We start from the raw sequence: 19795 nt of genomic DNA on the forward strand, positions 1-19795 counted from the left end.
GTGGTTGGGAAATGGAGTGGTTTCCTGATTGAACTCTGTTCTTGGCCTCACCAGCCACATCCTCCATCCCACAAAACCAAGAACCCAGAGAGTTACACATCATGATGCAATGGGAGGTTTCCTTCCATGTGAAAAAATAAAGGAACATATGCGTATTCTAAAACCAGCCTCCCAGAAGAGAACCCTTTATTTCAGTCAAATGACATTTATGATAATTCCAAAGAGCATACCATATGCTATCATGACTTAGCTTTGCCAAATGACAAAATTACCAAGTAAAAAATCATTTCTGACTATACCCCAAAGATTATAGTTATACAATTTAAGTAGTCCTTCTCACACTCATTGCTGTCTGCACCAAACCTTTACTTCAGGAATTCTGAAAGAATATGGACTAATTCCCAGCACCCCATGCAAGACATAACTTTGAAATCCAGACATTTTCTGTAAACAGGTTTTCACATGCCCTAACTACATTTCCTTATAGATAACCTGTCATTGTCTGCATGTGCTGGAGGCTTTCTGTGGGGTTTATTCAGTAAATTTAATTTGAATCTAGTTAGCCATTCTTGTCAACAACCTATGGATTTGGAAGGTCTTCTCACCAACTGTATTTGGTGTGTGCCAAGGAAATACAAGCTAATTTTACCTAAGCTAAAGCAAAATATAATTAGTAAATTAAATCTGGTATGTAGGAAACAAGTCAATGCTAAATGTAAATCATTATAACCCCCCCAACACATTTAGAACCGTCTCTATTAGTTAGGTTAAATGAACAGAACAGAATGAATAACACACACACACACACACATACACACACGCGCGCACACACACACACACATGGTATTTATTATCATGGCTTGCACATAGGCTGTGGTCCAGTTCAACAGTGACTGTGTCCTGACAGAAAGGCAAAGAATCTTGAAGTTGTTCAGTTTACAAATCAGGGCATATCAGCAATTCTATCCTAATGCTAAGGTTCCAGAGGACTCCCAGAGAGCCACCAGTCTTCAGTCTACAATGGAACCTCCAAGAAGTAGGTTCAGCAAAGAAATCTCTCAGTAACAGGATAGAGGAACTTGCCAGCAAGAGTAAGAGCAAGAAGATAAAAAGCAAAAGCTTCCTTTTATGTGGGCTATAACCAGAATGTGAGGCCTAGCAAAACCCCGGTAGAGTTGGTCCCATTCTACTGAATTCTTTTACATCATTATTTGTTGGTTCACACTCCTACCCGCAGAAATCACTGACAATAGTATGTTGCACTGTACAAGGATGTTTTAGTGTGAAGTCACTGTGGAAAACAGTATTTTAACAAAAAAGAATCTGGCCCATAGCTGCCCCTCAACCATCTGAATTGGGAATGGAGCGGAGCTTTCCCACTTTTTCAGTCTTTTTAGCCACCCCACAAGCTTGCAGAATGTAGTTACTAGGCAACCACAAAGGCAGACACGTTTATACCATTAGGCATTAATTATAGCAGAGCTGTATTTTTCTTAGAAAGTTTTAAAACTATATAAATAGGTTATGAGATCTGACCTTTCTTGCCTTTGTTTAGACACGCATAGCCTGTTATGAAAGCAGACCTTAAACTTTTTCTTTAATGCTGGGTATGTGCTGTTCAATACAGAAGCAAATGCAGTGTTCAAAGAATTTAAAAAAAGAAACTAAAGATGATACTTTTCAGTCTTAGTAATTATGCAGAAAGTGCTCATGCTAGACTCAGGATTGACTTGGGCTAGAGTCACACAGTTCTACACGAATTTATGAAGTGAACCAATTCTTTGTACTCTCTAGAAAAGCACAATTTGCTTACTTGCAGTTAATGGAATTTCTAATACGCTGGATTTTTTGAGACATAAATTTCATCTTGTATTGACCAAAATCTCAGTTGATGGCAATATTTACTTTTATCCTTTAAGACAAAACAAAAACAAATAAAATAGTTAAACAGTTCATGTATCGGCAGAGATCACTTTAAAACACTTGAATATGTGATGCCATTATTTGAGAACAAAAAAACATAAATGTTCATTCATACAGAAGTTGAAAACCAACAAATACAAAATACAATTTAATTCATAATGTTTATGAAATGATTTCATAGATAGAATTGAAGGCTTAATTATGTTTATGAATCAAAACTGAAAGGGAAAAATACACTGTTGTTACTAGACTCTTGGGAAGACGAATTCATTTGTAAAATAATAAAGAAACTTATACCTTGTAATGAACACTTTTCTTTGGAGAATGTTTAATGTTAACAGCATGTATTGTTTATGGAAATCAGTTAGCCTTATATCAGCTATTATTAACTCGCTTCTATATGATTTCATTGTCACTCAGTATTTATTATTTTTCAATTTCAGCATCAATGTGAAATTAATTTAGTAAAAATGTAAATTATGCCACACTTTTTCCTTTCTCTAATATCTGCTATGGATCCCCTCCCAGAGTCAGCTTTCAACCTCATCCTCCTGTCTGACAATTCAGTTCACATGGTGCCATTACAATGGAGCTTTTCTTGGTCCCTTTCTGGTTGGATCATTCCTTTAACCAACACATTGTGGCCATCAAAATCTACTAAGATGTGGCTGGGAACTGCACTCCCAGATTCATAAAAATGAGGTGTTGGCAGGAGAGGAGATGAGACTGTACAGGACGTTGGTTCCTGGGTTTCAGCAACAGGTAAAGACAACTACACTGCCTTGTTTTGCTTTGACTAGAGAATCCTATTTAGAACTGGTGAGACAAAAACAGAACTAATTTAAACATGGGTGGTAAAGCAATCACACATCTAGGAGGAAGCTATTTTTATAAGTATGTAAATCAGGACCAAATTTGTTAACTTTGTGTCAGGAATTTTTCAGATTTAACATTTTCTTTGACTTGTGTATCCAATTTCTTCTGTCGTGTCTTCTACGCCTGAGTCTCTCTTCCATCTATTGGATTCTGCTGGTGATAAAAGCTCTGTTGTTTCTGTTCTCTTCCCTAGGTTTTCCATCTCCAGGATTCCCTCAGTTTGCACTTTTTAAAAATTTCTTCTACTTCCTTTTCCAGGTCATGGACAGTTTTATTCATTTCCTACACCTGTTGTGTTTTTCTGTATTTTTTAATTAAATTTTATTTTTATATTAATTGCAGTTTATTCACTTTGTATCCCAGCTGTAGTCCCCTCCCTCCTCCCTTCCCAATCCCACCCTTCCTCCATCATCTCCTCCATCTCCTCCTATGCCCCTCTCCAAGTCCACAGATAGGGGAGGTCCTCCTCCGCTTCCACCTGACCCTAGCCTATCAGGTCTCATAGGACTGGCTGCATTGTCCTCCTCTGTGGCCTGGCAAGGCTGCTCCCCCATCCAGGGGAATATATAAAGAACTAAAGAACTTAAAAATCAACAAATCAAGCAATCCGATTAAAAAGTGAGGTACAGAGCTAAACAGAGAATTAATTCTCTGTGGAGGAATATAGAATGGCAGAGAAACACTTAAAGAAATGCTCAACGTACTTAGTCCTCAGCGAGATGCAAATGAAAACGACCCCTGAGATTTCACTTTACACCCATCAGAATGGCTAAGATGAAAAACTCAAGTGACAACACATGCTGGAGAGGATATGGAGAAAGGGGAACCTTCCTCCATTGCTGGTGGGAATGTAAATCTGTACAACCACTGTGGAAATCAATCTGGCACTTTCTCAGACAATTAGGAATAGCACTTCCTCAAGATCCAGCTATACCACTCCTAGGCATATATCCAAAATATGCTCAAGTACACAACAAGGGCATTTGCTCAACCATGTCTGTAGCAACTTTATTCGTAATAGCCAGAACCCTGGATATAACCCAGATGTCCCTCAGTTGAGGAATGGATACTGAAATTGTGGTACATTTACACAATGGAATACTACTCAGCAATTAAAAACAAGGAAATCATGAAATTTGTAGGCAAATGGTGGGAACTAGAAATGATCATCCTGAGTGAGGTATCCCAGAAATAGAAACACACATGGTATATACTCACTTATAAGTGGATGCTAGACATATAATATAGAATAAACCTACAAAAATCTGTACACCTAAAGAAGGTGAGGTAGAAAGAGAACCCTGGATAAGATGATCAATTTTCTGTATTTCTTTATGGAATTTATTTGTTTCTTGTTTAAAGGCCTCTATCAGCTTGATTGCGTTCCTATGTATATCTTTAACTGATTCATTCATTTCTTTAAAGGCCTTTATCACCTTTATTTAAGGTCATTTTCTTGTTGCTTGGCTGTATTCAGATATTCTGGGCTTGTTGTACTGTGATAACTGGGGTCTTGTGTTGCCATATTGTTTAGGCTCTTGTTACAACTGTGTTCTTAAGCTGGCCTTTAGCCATCTGGTTGTCTCTGGTATTGACAGGCCTCAGGTAGTGCAGAGTGAGTTGTGGGTCAGAAAATGAAGTCTTGGGGAGCAGGTGCGGTTAACCTTTGTTGGGAGTGTTCTGGGGGAATGGGCTGGCCAGGCGTGGGAGGGGCAAGTCTTACCTGGTGGTCCCTGATGGCCCCTGATGGCCCCAGGACACTGAGAATGCAGGTAGGGCTGTGATCCAGGAGATAGAGCAGGCAGCGGGGGAGAGTATCCATCATGGCTGCTGTGCTTACCTAGGGGCCCAATGCACGTAGTGGGCTGGTAAGAGGTCTCATCTTTCTGTCCTGGGTGGCTTCTCTGGGCCTCAGAGGACAGGGACCAGAAACGGGATGCAGGGATGTCACGGGGTTCTCTGCTGCTAGGTTTGCGGGGTGGGGTGGGGTGGGGGGTGGGGGGGGAGACAGGGCAGGCTGGGAAATGTGGTCCAGAGGGTTTCACCTGGTGGTCCCTGGGGCCCACAGGCCTCCAGGAGTGAGTGCATGAAGGGGTGATGAGCAGTAGATAGAGCTTGCAGGGGCCAGGGTGTCACTCACTGAAGCTGTGTTTTCCCAGTGGCCAGGTGCAGGCATAGGGATGGCACATACAGGTCTTACCTGTCTGGACTGGGTGGTAACTGCTGCCCTCCAGGAATGGTGGCTCTGGCCAAACTCATTGATTTTAATGCAACACAATTTATCCATCTCTTTCGTGTGTGTGTGTGTGTGTGTGTGTGTGTGTGTGTGTGTGTGTATCAATTTACTGTGCCCTGTTCATTATTTTCCCCCTTTAGCTCCTAAGCCTTCCAGATCCTGTTGTCTTTTGGCTTAAAATTCTAGAGGAAACCAAGTACTCAATATCTGGACTCTCTCCCCTGAAGTTGTATCTTTCAAGTTCCAAGCACTTAAACAACTTCCAATCCCAAATCTTCCCCCTTAATCCAGTCAAGCATATTCTTATTTCCCAACTACCCCCAAACCATCCCAATCTTTCCCTCAAGAATCATAGTTTCTGAAGCCCCACTGGAATTCATGTTTACTGACAGTCATTTCACACACACGGTCCCATTTTATCGTTGTTTTACTAGGAGGGTTGGGCCAATCCAATCTGCTGTGTCATGATTGGGAATGAAAACCACATGTACTTACTTTCAGAGAAAGCGTTTGTAGCTAAACATTGTAGCTTCTCTTGGATAACTGAATTGTGGCTAGTTCTGTAGTCCTTGGATTTACATTTGCAGGGCTGGGGGAGGTAAGCCTAGCTCGGACTCTCCCCTGCCCCTTGACAAATAGAGTCGAGATAGTGATATATGACCCCATCTGTAGTCTGACACAGAATGCCAAGCTGGCAATAAAGTCTAGTTTGTTGTTGCGAAATGTATTGCCACCAAGTAAAAATCTTGTTGACAGTTTTTAAAATGTAGTGCTTTCTCTTATTTGAAGGAAGCAGCCTGCCTGCATGGTTTTAAAAATTGTTATTCAGAAGAGAAGAAGCTAAGGGTTAAATGAATATGTTCCAATGACTAGTGGACTCGTAAAGATTCTAAAACATTCTTTGAATCTCTGGCACATTTTTCTATAGCTCAAGGTTAAATGAGGATTAGAGGGTTTGTGGTACCTGACACTGAACTAGCATCCAAGTCAACTAACTATAAATCTTTAAGCCAACTTACCGAAAGGCTCCAGTGTGTGGGCAGAGACACTGTTGCGTTTGCAAGTGAAGTCAATGTTGCTGCCACCTTCCTATGTGTCTTGGGCCTTTTTGGCACTGTGATAATACTGAGGGACACTTGTCTCAGAAAAAGGGTCTAATAATAATAGTAAATACACAGGATAGGTTAGGAGTGGAACTCAGTGCTCCAACAGTTAGCTTGATCTCCAAAACTGCAAACACATAAAAAATTCAAAGGGATGGTAAAGCAAACTAGACAGGAATAAACTGGGATCCTCTGCAGAGTGATTCACACCCTAAGCTATCTTCCCAGCCTGTAAATGTGCCTTTGGAATTACTACAAATGTTTTTATTTTTAAGTACCATGATTTTTCAAATATATATTAAAATATTAATTGATTTGCCTATTTTAAGAGATCAAACTCTACAGTTAGTAGGTCAATTAAGTTATCCTAAGAGGTAACGAAACAATGTTTAAAGTACTGTGTTACTTACCTTAGTCTTGTTCTGACACTTTTAACACTTATTTCTACTTCAGGATTTTTCTATGCTTTTTAAAGAATTAATAATCTCTCTAATACACATTCAGTTTTGGAAAGAAACTTATGGAATTCAATAAAATGGTTGCACAAATATACAACTGCTCTAACCAGGCCATTCGTATAAAATTTTAATTTGAAACCAAATATTACACGATATTCAATTAAATATTAAAAGCCCCATATGAACTTGGAAAAGTCTAAGTAGAGAAAATTTGGAGGGTTCGTTTAAATTAGAAAGGCAAAGTGATTGTAGTAGCATGCCCATTTTAATTAGATGGGGAGTGTGTGGTGTGTGTGTGTGTGTGTGTGTGTGTGTGTGTGTGTGTGTCTGTACATACTGTGGTTGTGTGGATGTTCCTAGAGGACAGAAGTCAATCTTCTTTAGTCTTTTTTTTCCCACTGTCCTAGATAAAATTTCTGTTGCTGTGATGAAACACTGTGTCCAAAGGTCAAGTTGGGAAGGAATACGTTTGTTCAGCTTACATGTACACATTGTAGTCCATCGTTGAAGGTAGTCGGGAAGCAGGAGCTGACGCAGAGGCCATGAAGAAGTGCTACTTATTTGTTTTCTCCCCATGGCTTGCTCAGACAGCTTTCTTTTTTTTTTTTTTTCTTTTTAGTTAAATTTTTATTTTTTTTTACATTAATTACATTTTATTCAATTTGTATCCCAGCTGTAGGCCCCTCCCTCATTGCCTCTCAATCCCACCCTCCCTCATCTCCTCCCATGCCCGTCTCCAAACACTACCTCAGAGTCAAGGTCTGGAAAAATGTTTTTCAAGCAAATGGACAAGCTGGGGTAACTATCCTACTATCTAATAAAACAGGCTTTCAACCAAGATTAATCAAAAAAGATGAGGAGGGGCACTTCATGCTCATCAAAGGAAAAATCCACTAGGAGGACAGACAGCTTTCTTATAAAACCTAGGACCTTCAGCCCATAGATAGCACCTGATCCTGAAGCCCAGCGAATCTGCCAGACTGGCTCGGAAATGAGCTCAAAGGATCCTCCTGTTTCCATTTCCCTGATGCCAGCACTGAAACAAGCCCAGTGCCCAGCTTTTATGTGGAGGCTGAGGATCCAAATTCAGATCCCCATATTTGTAGAGCAAGCATTTCACCGACTGAACCACCTTCCCAGCCTCTGTGGAAATGTTTTCATTAAATAGTACATGGTTTGTGTTTAGAATATTACTAAGGGTTACATGGAACGGGTGTCACAAATTTTACTCAGCTCTTGGATATCACATCCAAATTTGTTGTAATATAAACCAATGGACTACCTATGGACTGTCTAAGTGAGCGATGCACTCTGCATGATTTATATAATGACTGAAAGCATCAACCTCTAGCACTTACACATCACAGAGTCATATAGAAAAGTTCCACCTTGAAACTCTCAAATGTTCAGAAGACCTGAGTCTACCAGCTCATTCTGAATCTGTACTATGAAGGCAAGGCCTCACTCATCTGCTCCTCATAATCACACAACATGATTGTCTCCCTTACGTTTTCAATGTAGTTCAAGTGGTTTCTCAACATTCAAGATGCATTACTTATTTCCAGATTTAAGAGCTAGAAGAAAGAAAATTTGGATGTAAAACTATATCTAACTTCCTTAGATTGTGTGGGTCTAGGTTTGATACTCAGCATCAAAACAAACACTCTCGTCTATGTCTGGTAAATATCCTGTCATTCGCTATCAAAAGGTATGCCAATAATTTATAAACACTCCGAAAGAGGTTGGCATCCTCTCCAGTGCAAGAGATGTGTCCTCCCTCGCAGTGTCCACTCTCTGCTGTCTAGCATGCAGCTTGTGCAAGTGGTGGTTACACATATGGGATGGTGTGGACTGTCACTAATAATAAGCCATACCGAACTGTGCTTTATGGGGTGGGCGTGTGAGGGCACAACCAAAAACGTGAGCCATTCTTTTACTAGGCTTGGGCTGCTCTAGAAAAGATCATAGGCTGGGTGGTTTAAAAATAAAACAAAACAAAACAGAAATGTATTTCTCACAGCTTTGGAGGCCATCAAGACTGGGTCAGTGTTTAGGTGAGGGCCGGAATCCTGACTGCAGACTCAACCTCTGACTATGACCTCGCTGTCCTTTCATAGGTGAGTGTATGTGTGTGTGTGTGTGTGTGTGTGTGTGTGTGTGTGTGTGTAACAAGAATGAGAAACACAGGGAGGGAGGGAGAGAAGAGGAGAATGTCTTGTCACTAAACTCATGAGTCTCTACCCTCATGATCTAATCTAGCCCTAATTATGTCTCAATGGCTTTCCTCAGGTAAGGACATATTTGGGGTTAGAACATCCACACGCAGATTGGGAGGAAATGTGAAAAGATTCAAAACCGTTATTTCTGCCTCATCTCCTCTACTTGATTTCCAGTTAGGCCTTAATGAAGCTGAGTGTACTGGAAGCGTCTTAGAGTCTAGCAGGCCCATTTGTGCCCCCAGCACACCTGCTATGCCCACATTCTCCATCGCTGTCAGAAGGCTCAGAACCACCCACACTGTGTAGCCCCAGGACTACTGAGGAAAGGGAAAAACCCTGGCCATTCAAAGCGCAGGGAATTTGGTGCTGGGTAATCTGCTCCTTGGTGGTGGTTTAGGTGGTGGTGACCTAAAGCAGATCCCTGGTGCTCAAGGAGTGAGTTTCTGTCTGTATAAAATAGAAACAATCACACCATTACTTATTCTACAGGATAATTAAGAGAATAAAATGATGAATATGGACAAGTTCCTGGATGCTTAAGAGCAATGCACATAGCTGTGGATTTGACCTGTTTTCCAATCCTCACAGTCGGGAATTATTCACCTGAATACTGCCTGTCTCATTCTGACGAAGGTCTACTTCCCCGAGTTGAGAAAGCTAAGGCTGGACCTTCTGTCCTATGTACACACATAATTTTGAGCTCTTCATTAAATAAACGGTTCCCAGGTGAAAGCATGGAGTGTCTCTCCTCCTCATTAGCACATTTTTACAAAAGTGAGGTTTTCCCCTGTCAGAACACATTGAGATACCATGGTGACAATTGCTATAGAAATGCTAGATTTAGAAAGAAATGGAATTTCAGTTTTACTTCCTAATATCTATGCTCAACAGTCTAAACTGAACCCATGTGAGCTGCAAGGCTGAAAATGACCATCTGCACCAAATCCCTTGGCCCCCTCAGTTCCAGGATGTTAAGCTCCACATTGTCAGGCTTCTCGAAATTATACGCAGAATGCAATACTGTCTCAAAATGTTTCCTGGGACACAAATAAACTGGATTAAATTTATTGAGTTTTTTCCCCTTTAAGAATGTAATTATATGCTTGAATCTAGGTCGGAATTATTAAATCAGTGGTTACAGGGACCAGGTATGTGAATAGGAATGGTCAGGATTAAGTAACTGGGGAATGAGGAGGATGTGGGCTAAGACAGTCATACATGCTCTGCTTAATAACAGGGGAAGACAAAAAAAAAAAACCATAACAACAAAAACTTCAACATTTTGTATGAAGTAATATAAACCTGGTGATGTCAGAACAGGTCATTTTTCAAAAGAAAGAAGATATTAAATGTTAGTGTGAAATTTTCCAAATTAAAAATATGTAAGTGTGATCTAAACATGCTTCCGGTTTTCAAACTGTAAGCACTAAGCCTTGCCTTGCCTAAACTGCAGCATACGTTAATCAGTTACGCACTTTGACAAGCATCGCTCAGAGCCGCCTGTTGTCACGCACTGCTGAAGAAGCAAGTTATCGGTGAGTTAGTTCTCTGTCCATGCCTCCCGGGGCCCATCAGCAAAGAGAAGTCTTCCAAGGGAGCGTGTTCCTCTGCACCTTACTGCTGCTTCTCAACCTAAGTAGCTGCTCAGTAAAAGTTGGATTAATTCACTTTCTTCTTATGGCTTCCGAGATTCAAGATCTCCATACATATGTGGAAAAAATTTTGTCCAGAGGTGGAACACGGGACACTGTGTGAAAAGAGCAGGTCTTGATGAATCAAGCAGAGTGAGGAAGGGACACAGCGCAACCCGAAGCTCTAAGACACTGAGAAATGTTTGACAGCCTCAAATGAAGCAGCTGTTTCATCACAATGGTGCAGTTCGTATACTGGGAAATAACTATGCCTTGTCATTGCTACAGTTGCCAAATATTTTCACTGCTTTTCATTTGTCGGATTATTATTTAAAAATTAAACATGAGCAGGAGCAGAAATTCTTCAGTGAAACTACAGCATTAATATTTAATTGCTTTAATTCCTATCTTGCTTTTTCTTGCAACTCACTTATACATTCCTCTGATTAACTTTTACTCATTAAAAATATCTGCCGGGTGATATTTCTTGTTTCTCAGAAGAGAGATGGTGAATTTTGAATGAGAAATGATTTGAGGGAAACATGGTAGAGAATATTTTTAAAATATTAGATTTTTTCCCAAATTTATCACCTTGAGGGTCACCAATAGTTTATAAACACCAAGAAAAGAATTCAAGAAAAATCACTTGCAACTATTTTCAGTGTTTCTTTATGAATTATAATAAATATCCTCCCCTCTTTCACCCTCTTCTGAGGAAACTGTCTGGCCTCTCCTTTCCCAGGATGTGTGTCCCCAGGTCAGGCCCTGAGATCCTCTGGTTCTCTTATAGGTAGTACTGTCAGCTGCAGTGGCCTTATCTTTGTTTGTCTAATGACAATATACGACTATTCTAACACAAGTATTGACCAGTTTTTCCGTAAGATTCTAACCAGTAAATATTTCAAGTAGAATGGTAGAAAATTTCTATTCAACTCTGCCATTGAAATGTAAAAAAGCCAGAGATATGTAAATGAAAGGGATTGATTGCCTTTTAGTATAAGTTCATGTATAAAGCATTTATTGGCCACAGTTGTCCCATAAAACCTCATTTTCCCTGGCTATTGTCTGATATAAAATGATCTATTTTGGAGCATTAGTTACAATGATATCTTGCCTCCCCAAAGAAATGTTATTTATTTATTTATTTTACAGATTAAAAAAAGCCTGTATTCTGTTTTTGGTTTTGTTTGCTTATTTTGTTTTATGTTTTTGTTGTTGTTTTCTGTTTTTTTTTTTTTTTCTATGCATGAATTTAACCACAGGTTGTGACAATCAGTTGGGGTTGGTGCATGTTTATTCATTGATTATTAGCTAATTGATGTATGGTAGAGGGGAATATATTAGCTACTGTTCTCTTTTCTTCTGTGAGAAATGCCTGATAGACACAGTTTAAAGGAGGAAGACTATTTAACTCATAATTTCAGAGGACATCCTTCCATCATGGCAGGGCAGGGAGTGCAGCAGGAGCTCACAGCAGCTGTGGTTCATATCCCAGTGGACGAGAGAGCAGCAACGAGAAAGGAGAGAGCAGGACTGGCAGCAGGGGCTAGCTGTAACTCCCACAAAGGTCCGGTGGCTTATGTTTACCGTGTTCCAGAGGTTCCATAACCTCCTAATACAGCGTAACCAATTGGAGACCAAACGCTCAAACACAGGAGCCTTCGCAGGATATCTCCATTCAACCGATTACAGATCTACGGAGATGAAAACACTCTTTAGTCAAACCCACCGCGGCTTTCATCCACTCTCTGACTCTACAGATGAAGCTAAGACCAGGGGGGAACTGTTATCTTGGGCTCTCCAGCTGATCCCATGTTATCTCTCCAAACATAAATGCAGTTCCAGTGATTCCAACAATATCAGCCTCTGCTGGCATGCAAATAAAATAATCTGAACTCCCATCCCACACGGGGTCACTTTGCCTCAGACCCTCCTTCATCTCTCAGAGACCTCCGAGAGGTGTTGTCAGCTGCCTGCTACTATCCTTTCCGGGGCTCTGCTCGTCGAATTCCCTCAGACCACGAATTATGACATTCTTTTCTATTTTCCTGCTCAGCACAGGAGATATCCTCAGATTCTTTTTTCTTTCTCCTCAATTAAAAGCAAACAAGCAAACAAACAACATAGCTTAGACACAATCACTTGCGGATTAAGAAACTGATTCTTCTACAATCCCGATGATAGTCACCATTTGTGAATTCCCAACAGCTAACATGGAAGAATTATACTAGTAAGAGTTTAAATTATAAAAGCAATTGTTTTGTAAAAATATCACCTTGCATGGTTACAATAAATTTGCCTTTCTTTGCTATAAATGCCTGACACCCACAGCCCTTACCTTCAGAGATTCTAATTCCCAACTCAAAACTCAGAAATCTATGTCTTCCTGGTGGAAACTGCAGCCAAAGATGCTGAATATAGCTGGAAATCTGGCAGAAAACCCAAAGTAACTGTACCGGGTGAGGAGGCTCAGATTAGGAAGAGAGATTAAGGTAACATTCTGTTACTTCTGGAGTCATAGCCAGAGCAGGTAGACAATTTTACATAAGTTCAGAAGAGGGAAGTAAAACAGTGCCAGCACCCGACTGACAAAGATGTGGCTCTTAACGTCGTCTCAGACTGTGAGCATGATTAAAGATGTTAGAGATCCAGAAACTAACCAGAAGAGTGATCATCTAAACTGACAACACTGCACTGTAGGCCAGTGATGATGGTCAAAGAACGAGAGTCTTAACAGGTTGACCAGACTGGGGATTCAGATCAAAATACGGCTAGGAGCAGAGGGTATTGATTCTCTTACCTGTGCCTAACTCACACTAAATTCTTATAGCGATTTAATTAGAATAAATATCACTACCTGCCCTGTGTCATTTGTGGTTGGTCATTAAGTAAATGGTACAGGAATTCATTCCACAATGAATTCTCTAATTCTCAACCAGTGTGACTTCTAAAACAGCTATCTAAACTGAGGGAAACTGGGCAATAGTTTTCCTCTTTAATGTGTTTATCTTATGTCTTCATGTGCTATAAAAGTCATATGGAATATTTATTTAGCCTACATCAATCCTTAGCATCAGTCAGAACACCATGATTAATATCATCATGGCCCTTTATCAGACTAAAAGGATGGGTGAGGAAATTCCGTGTCATTTGATTACATGGGAAGGCGGCTCATTATAACTCACTGGATGCTTCAGTTTGGCTTATGTGACGAGCTAGTTACTTGCCTATAAAAAGTAGTGACACAGACTTTCTGGGCCACAGCATAGAACGTGGCAATCATCTCTCTTCCTTTTCCCAGGAACCTATATGCCAATAACCCACACGCCATAGCTGTAGGGAGACTCTTGAGTAACAGTGTATCAGGGAGCTGTTCCCAGGGAGCTGATTGCGTTGTCTCTGAAATGTGGGCTAGTTTTTACTGCAGCATGATCGAGTCTATCCTGAAGAATATGGAAGTCGATACTAAAAACTGAGATAACAAAATTGCAGTGGGCTTACAAAAGAAGAAAGCGCAAGAAGTAGGGAGGAAAAAGCAGTGGGAAGGATGGGGGTCATACTGGAGAAAAGGGAATGGAGGATAGATTTGGTCAAAACATCATGTACATGTATGAAATATTCCAACTATAAAAATGTTATAAAGTAACAAAGCTGAGTTTTAAATAAAATATAATTAAAGCGTGAGCAAGTCATAACAGCTCATTCTTGCAATTAACATCAGTTAGGATGTTGAGGTGGGTGCACTGTGAGTTTGAGACAGGCCTGGACTACACAGTTCCAGAATAGGCTGGACTACATATAAATACTCTGTTTCAATAATACAATAAAATATTAATAAATTGAATGAGGGAACATATTAAAATGCACTTTTATGATTATTAATCTTAGAGTGCTTTAAAAAGGCTAGCTAAATAATGAATTTTCAGAATTTGAAGACAAATTCAAGAACTTTATTTATTTATTTATTTGTGGCTTTTTTTTCTTTCATCTCTCTTGCTTAACTGTTTCCTTTGTCATGCAGAAAGTTTTAACTTCATTAAATCAGTTTGTCAGTTTTAAACATTATTTCCTAAGCAAACTGGAGTCCAATTCAGAATGTCCTTCCTCCAAAGGTAAAGATGCTTGCTGCAAAGGCTGGTAATCTGAATTTCATCCCCAGAACCCAAGTGGTAGAAAGAAAGAACTTTCACAGATCCTTTGACATCTGTACTTCCACATCTCCACATATTTTATGGCACAGGTGTGCATGTACACGCACAGAGTAAAGAAATAAAAACTTTAAAAAGTAAGTCTTTGCCTATGTGTATGTCTTAAAATGTTTCCCTACTTTCCTTTTTCTTCTAAAATTTTCAAACTACTGGGTCTTATATCATTATTAATCTTTTCATCCATTTGTAGTTGGTTTTCAAATAGGACAAAAGATGAGGATCTAATTTTATTCTCTATATGTTTTTCAGTTTTACCAACACTATTTGTTGAAGGTTATTTTTTCTCCAATGTATATTTTAGCCTGTTTGTCAAAATCATATATTTATAGCTATATGGATTTATACGTAGGTCCTCTATTTATTCTATTGCCATTTATGCCTGTTTTTATACCAGTACCATGAAGTTCTGAGGAGAATTTCCAGCACCACTAAGTTGTGCGGTGACAACCAGACCTGTAGTCCAGCACTGGGAGATGGACGCAGGGTGATCTTAAATTCAAGTTCATGCTGGGAGTCTAGCCTGGACTATACAAGAGTTTGTCTAAGAACAAACAAGCCCAACAAAATAAACAACAAATAAAAATAAACAACAAATAAAAACATTCTGTTTATGTAACAACTTAGTGGCTGTGTTTCAGGACTTCGTAGGTTTTAAAAAACTGTTACATGAATTGTTACTTTAATACAATGATGGTCAACCTTTAAAACAAACTCCTGTCACATTATGTTATACATAATGTCATACACATTGACACTTTAACATTCCTTACAAAGCAGAAAATATTTAATTGTACATTTAATTTGAAGTTTAATATGTAGTTACCTCATAGAAATTATTGACTTTATTGTGATCTTTTTTGTTGCCACAGTTTCAGTCAGAATCTCATGTAGCTCAGGGTGGTCTTAAACATACTACGTAGCCAAGGCTGGCCTTGAACTACTGATCTTCTGCCTCTTCCTCTTTCTCCTGAGTTATAGGTATACACCATGCCTGGCTGATTTTATTATTTAAAGTCTGCACTGTACAAACTGTTAATCATGTGATCCATTGCGGTGGCTATCTTACTGACATTTCTTAAGACTGGCCTATTAGCTAGGAATTTAGGCAGAGGCTGAGTTCTTAAGTAACTCGGGGGGCTAGAATACTTTAGGAAACTATAAAAGTCTATGGGTCCCAGCACTTGAGAGGCTGGAACAGAAAGGTTGGTGAGGGTTCAAGGGCTGCCTGGGCTACACAGGAGGACACTGTCTCAAAACCACTGCCATAACAACAGCTAAACAGTACCAAGACAAGAAAAGCCCCCTTTTCAGATCCTTCCCATGCTGCGTTTTTTGAAGGTCTTATTTGTCCTTTATCCCTCAATTCCTGATAAAGTAAATCCTGTTTACCCCCCAAAGCATTTTACACTTCATCCTTTGAATCAGTCATTTTCAGATTTACTTTCTCAGATGTGCTTTATTCTCACACCAGAACAATTCCTTCTCTAAACAAACTACCAAATAACTTGGAAGTGGATTTGAATGGTAGAGATTTCAGACTGCAAGGGCTGTATAGAAGCAACTTATAGCTGTGATAATGTAAATGTACTTAAAACTCGGAAGAGGAAATTTTAATTGGTTTGAGATGGGTCTAAATATTAAGTATGAAAACAGCTCTGCATCCTGTCCCTGCCCAAACTACTCATCTCCCCTGGACTAGGACTTTATCTTTGGTCTCTCCCATTCACCTCTTCATGGTCTCATTTTAACAAGAACGTTGCAAGTATGTTTAACCAGAACTTCCTTTTATATCTGAGCACCCTTGCTAATCACCATCCCCCAGGTGAGGGCTGCTTACCCAGCATGCTATCATCAAAAATCCTGTTAGGTAAGTTTAGCCTGCTAACACCTAATGTATCCTCTTGGCAATTTTCTATCCAGTGACCCTCAGCCTGCCCCTTGAGCATAAATCTTCATTCGTCCTTGTTGAAATCAGATTGAAAGCAATACCTTTTCTTTACTGCTAGACCATTGCAGTGCTCTTTTCAAGTATGGGACCACTACCACTTTGGTATTTTTTACCAACTTCTTTTAGTTCTGTAAATAGTGTTTGGTTTTACAAGTTTGAGTCTTGTTTTTTAGGACAAGCTATCCTATAAACACAGACATGTTCTGGAAAGAATGCTGATAATGAATCCAGAAGGTATAGGTCTAGGGTTGTAGACATTTTACATCTAAAGAACCAAACAGGCAGAAGAAAAGATGAAATGAGATGGCCTTCAGAGAGCCTCAAGTCCGGCCACCCTGGGCCTGCTTCTCATGGAGTAGGTACTCAACTCTTATTGAGAAATAAACCATGAATCGTTTGAAGTTAAGTCACATCAATCAGAGGTTTGTATACACTGATTAACTGCCTGTCTCAGCAAGAAGGATAAGCTCTCTCAGCACAAAACAAACCAGTTTTTCATGTCATGAATTAACCTATTTATTGCCAAACTTTTGTTTTTGTTTCGTTAATGAAAACAGAGAAATAATGTGTCCTAAGTGGTAATTGAAAGGGAGAAAAAAGAAGGAAAAGAAGATCTCCCCTATCAGTGGACTTGGGGAGGGGCATGCATACAGAGGGTGGAGGAAGGGAGGGATTGGGACAGGAGGAGGGAGGGAACCAAAGGGGGGATACAAAGTGAGTAAATTGTAATTAATAAAGAATTAAAAAGATAAAAAGTTGAAAAAAATAAATAAAGAAAAAAAATCCTTTTAGAAAAAAATCCTAATAGAAATTCTTCAAATCTTTACCTAGGAATCTAGAATGACTGCTCAAAGCACAGAGGTATCCACAGGTTGCAGAATTTATTCACTGATGGTCTTTATCTGAATGTGGTTGGCAGCCATCTGAGAAATGCAAGGAATTAAGGTAGTGTGAATTTGGAGGACCAATGCATGCCTGATGTTTGGGGGACTTGAGTAATTTTCCATGTAGGATTAGCTATCATAATGCTTTGTAAACTTAACATGCCTACAGTTCACTGTCGGAGCTTACTAAAGTCCTAACCCAGAGTCTCTGATAGGTCCTGAGATTCTGCATCCATAACAATTACCTGGTTGATGTGGATGCTGCTGTTTCATGGACCACATTCTACAGTAATGCAGCGTTAAATGATGCTTACTCTCAACCCATCAATCTGAACCCACGTTCTGTGCAATGTTGTTATCCTCCCTCTTAGTCAATGTGGTGTCTCTTCTATTTTTACATTTTTAGATATTTAGATATTTTTCTTATTGGTGAAAGGAGGACAAGTACATGTGAAGGACGACCTGAAGAGTCAGATATCTCCTCTCACCACACAGGATTGAATTTAAGTTATCAGGCTTGATGGCAGTGACCCTTACCTTCTGAGCCATCTCACCGGCCACAGCCTCTGCTACTGTTAATCTCAACTTTAGCTGCAGAGAATTATTAGTAGCTTTGCTCCAAGTGTACACTGTCATTTGCTTTCTCCTCTGTGGACTGCGCATCCAAGAGTGTTCTTTAAATACACACACACACACACACACACACACACACACACACACACACACACGAATTGCTTTACTAAACTTTATATACATTTAAAGACTTTAATCAGAACAAATGGGGTAAAGAGGAAGAAGACTATTCCATACATTCAAATTTGCACATAAACATGCAAGTTTTATCATTTCTTTGGTGCATGCACAGCATATTTTAGGCAAAAATACTTTTGAACTTACAGGCTGGAACTTATTTGTGGTATTGCACAAATAACCTACCCAGCTCTGCCACCTGGATTGCTGCCCAAATATGGAACAGCAACAATACCCTATATTTTTACAGCTACAAAGTACTGCCACATGCGTTATATAGCTTTAATCCCTAAAGTAACCTGCGTCTGTAGGTATTCTTATTTTACAGGTGAAGTAACAGAAACTTGGAGGCTAGTGGCTAATTTTCTGAGAGCATGTAGCAAACCTTAGATTCAACACCAAGTTCTGGAATGCACTTCCTTTCCCAGTGTCCTATATGGCTGTGATGCTTCTCAGGCCTGGATACAGACAGACTTCCCTGGGAGAGTTTATAGAATGCAGATACCCAACTCTCGTTTGCAATTGCTCTGGAGAAATTGGTTGGGGAATTGCCCCTGTATAGGGATTGCTAAAAGCTTCCAGATAAGAAAGACTGACATTTGGGGACAGATAGACTTTCTTTGAGGATGGCTGACCCTGTAAAATGTTTACTAGAATGTAAGGCTTTTATTCTCTAGATGTTATAACCAAATGTCTTCAGACATTGCCTAATAGTCTCTCCCAGGCAAAATAACCCAGTTGCGAAGCATTGCTTAATGTATACCCAAAGAGGATAAATAACATTATCAGCAGCAACCATCAGCTCATTTATCTCATTCATATCTTAGGAAGTGTAATGACTCATCATATTTACCTTTTTGGAACGTCATCAACATCAGGGGCCATGGGATTTTGGACTACACTAATTATTGGATCATTCATCTGTACAAGAAAGCTTTGCTCATCTCTAAATTTCTAATTCTGTCAGTAATATTTATTTAGTGTATTATGTGCAGATATTTCCCATTTTTTAAAATAAAGATCACCTGGCATGGCTACTGGGACGACAGATTAGGGAGTTGTCACCCAGAACTCCATAGTCAAGATCTGCTGGGAGAGTGAAGATGATCCCAATATGTAACAAATGCTGCCAGTAGTTCTTATCATGAAGGAAGCTCGGGAAAAGTTAAAGAAGGGTGGGGAACAAGGGCCACATAAGCAGTAGCTCTCTTGAGGAGACGGGTAATCAAATAGCTACAATTTTGTGCTGCCAGGTCACAACTGCAGGTTCAAGGCACACGGAACACAGGAAGAAGCAACCAGCCTTCTCTGGTTGGGAAGGTATTTCATAGACAATTGCACTATAAGAGACGGTGTCTGTCTTGAATCTGGAAGAATAAGCCCGACTAGCTAAAATGGCATGGCCTAAGATGGGATTCTAGCTCAAAAAGGGTAGCAGCCACCAGAGTTCACAGGTTCCAGTGTCTATGGCTTTGCCTAGAGCCATTTATAGAGCGAAAGTCCAATACACATCTGCCAAAGTCAATGTGTCTACCCTAAAGACGCCACTCATTCATCGC

Source organism: Psammomys obesus, unplaced genomic scaffold, assembly GCF_907164565.1.
Source record: "Psammomys obesus unplaced genomic scaffold, mPsaObe1.curated_primary_1811, whole genome shotgun sequence".
In the NCBI taxonomy this organism is placed as follows: Eukaryota; Metazoa; Chordata; class Mammalia; order Rodentia; family Muridae; genus Psammomys; species Psammomys obesus.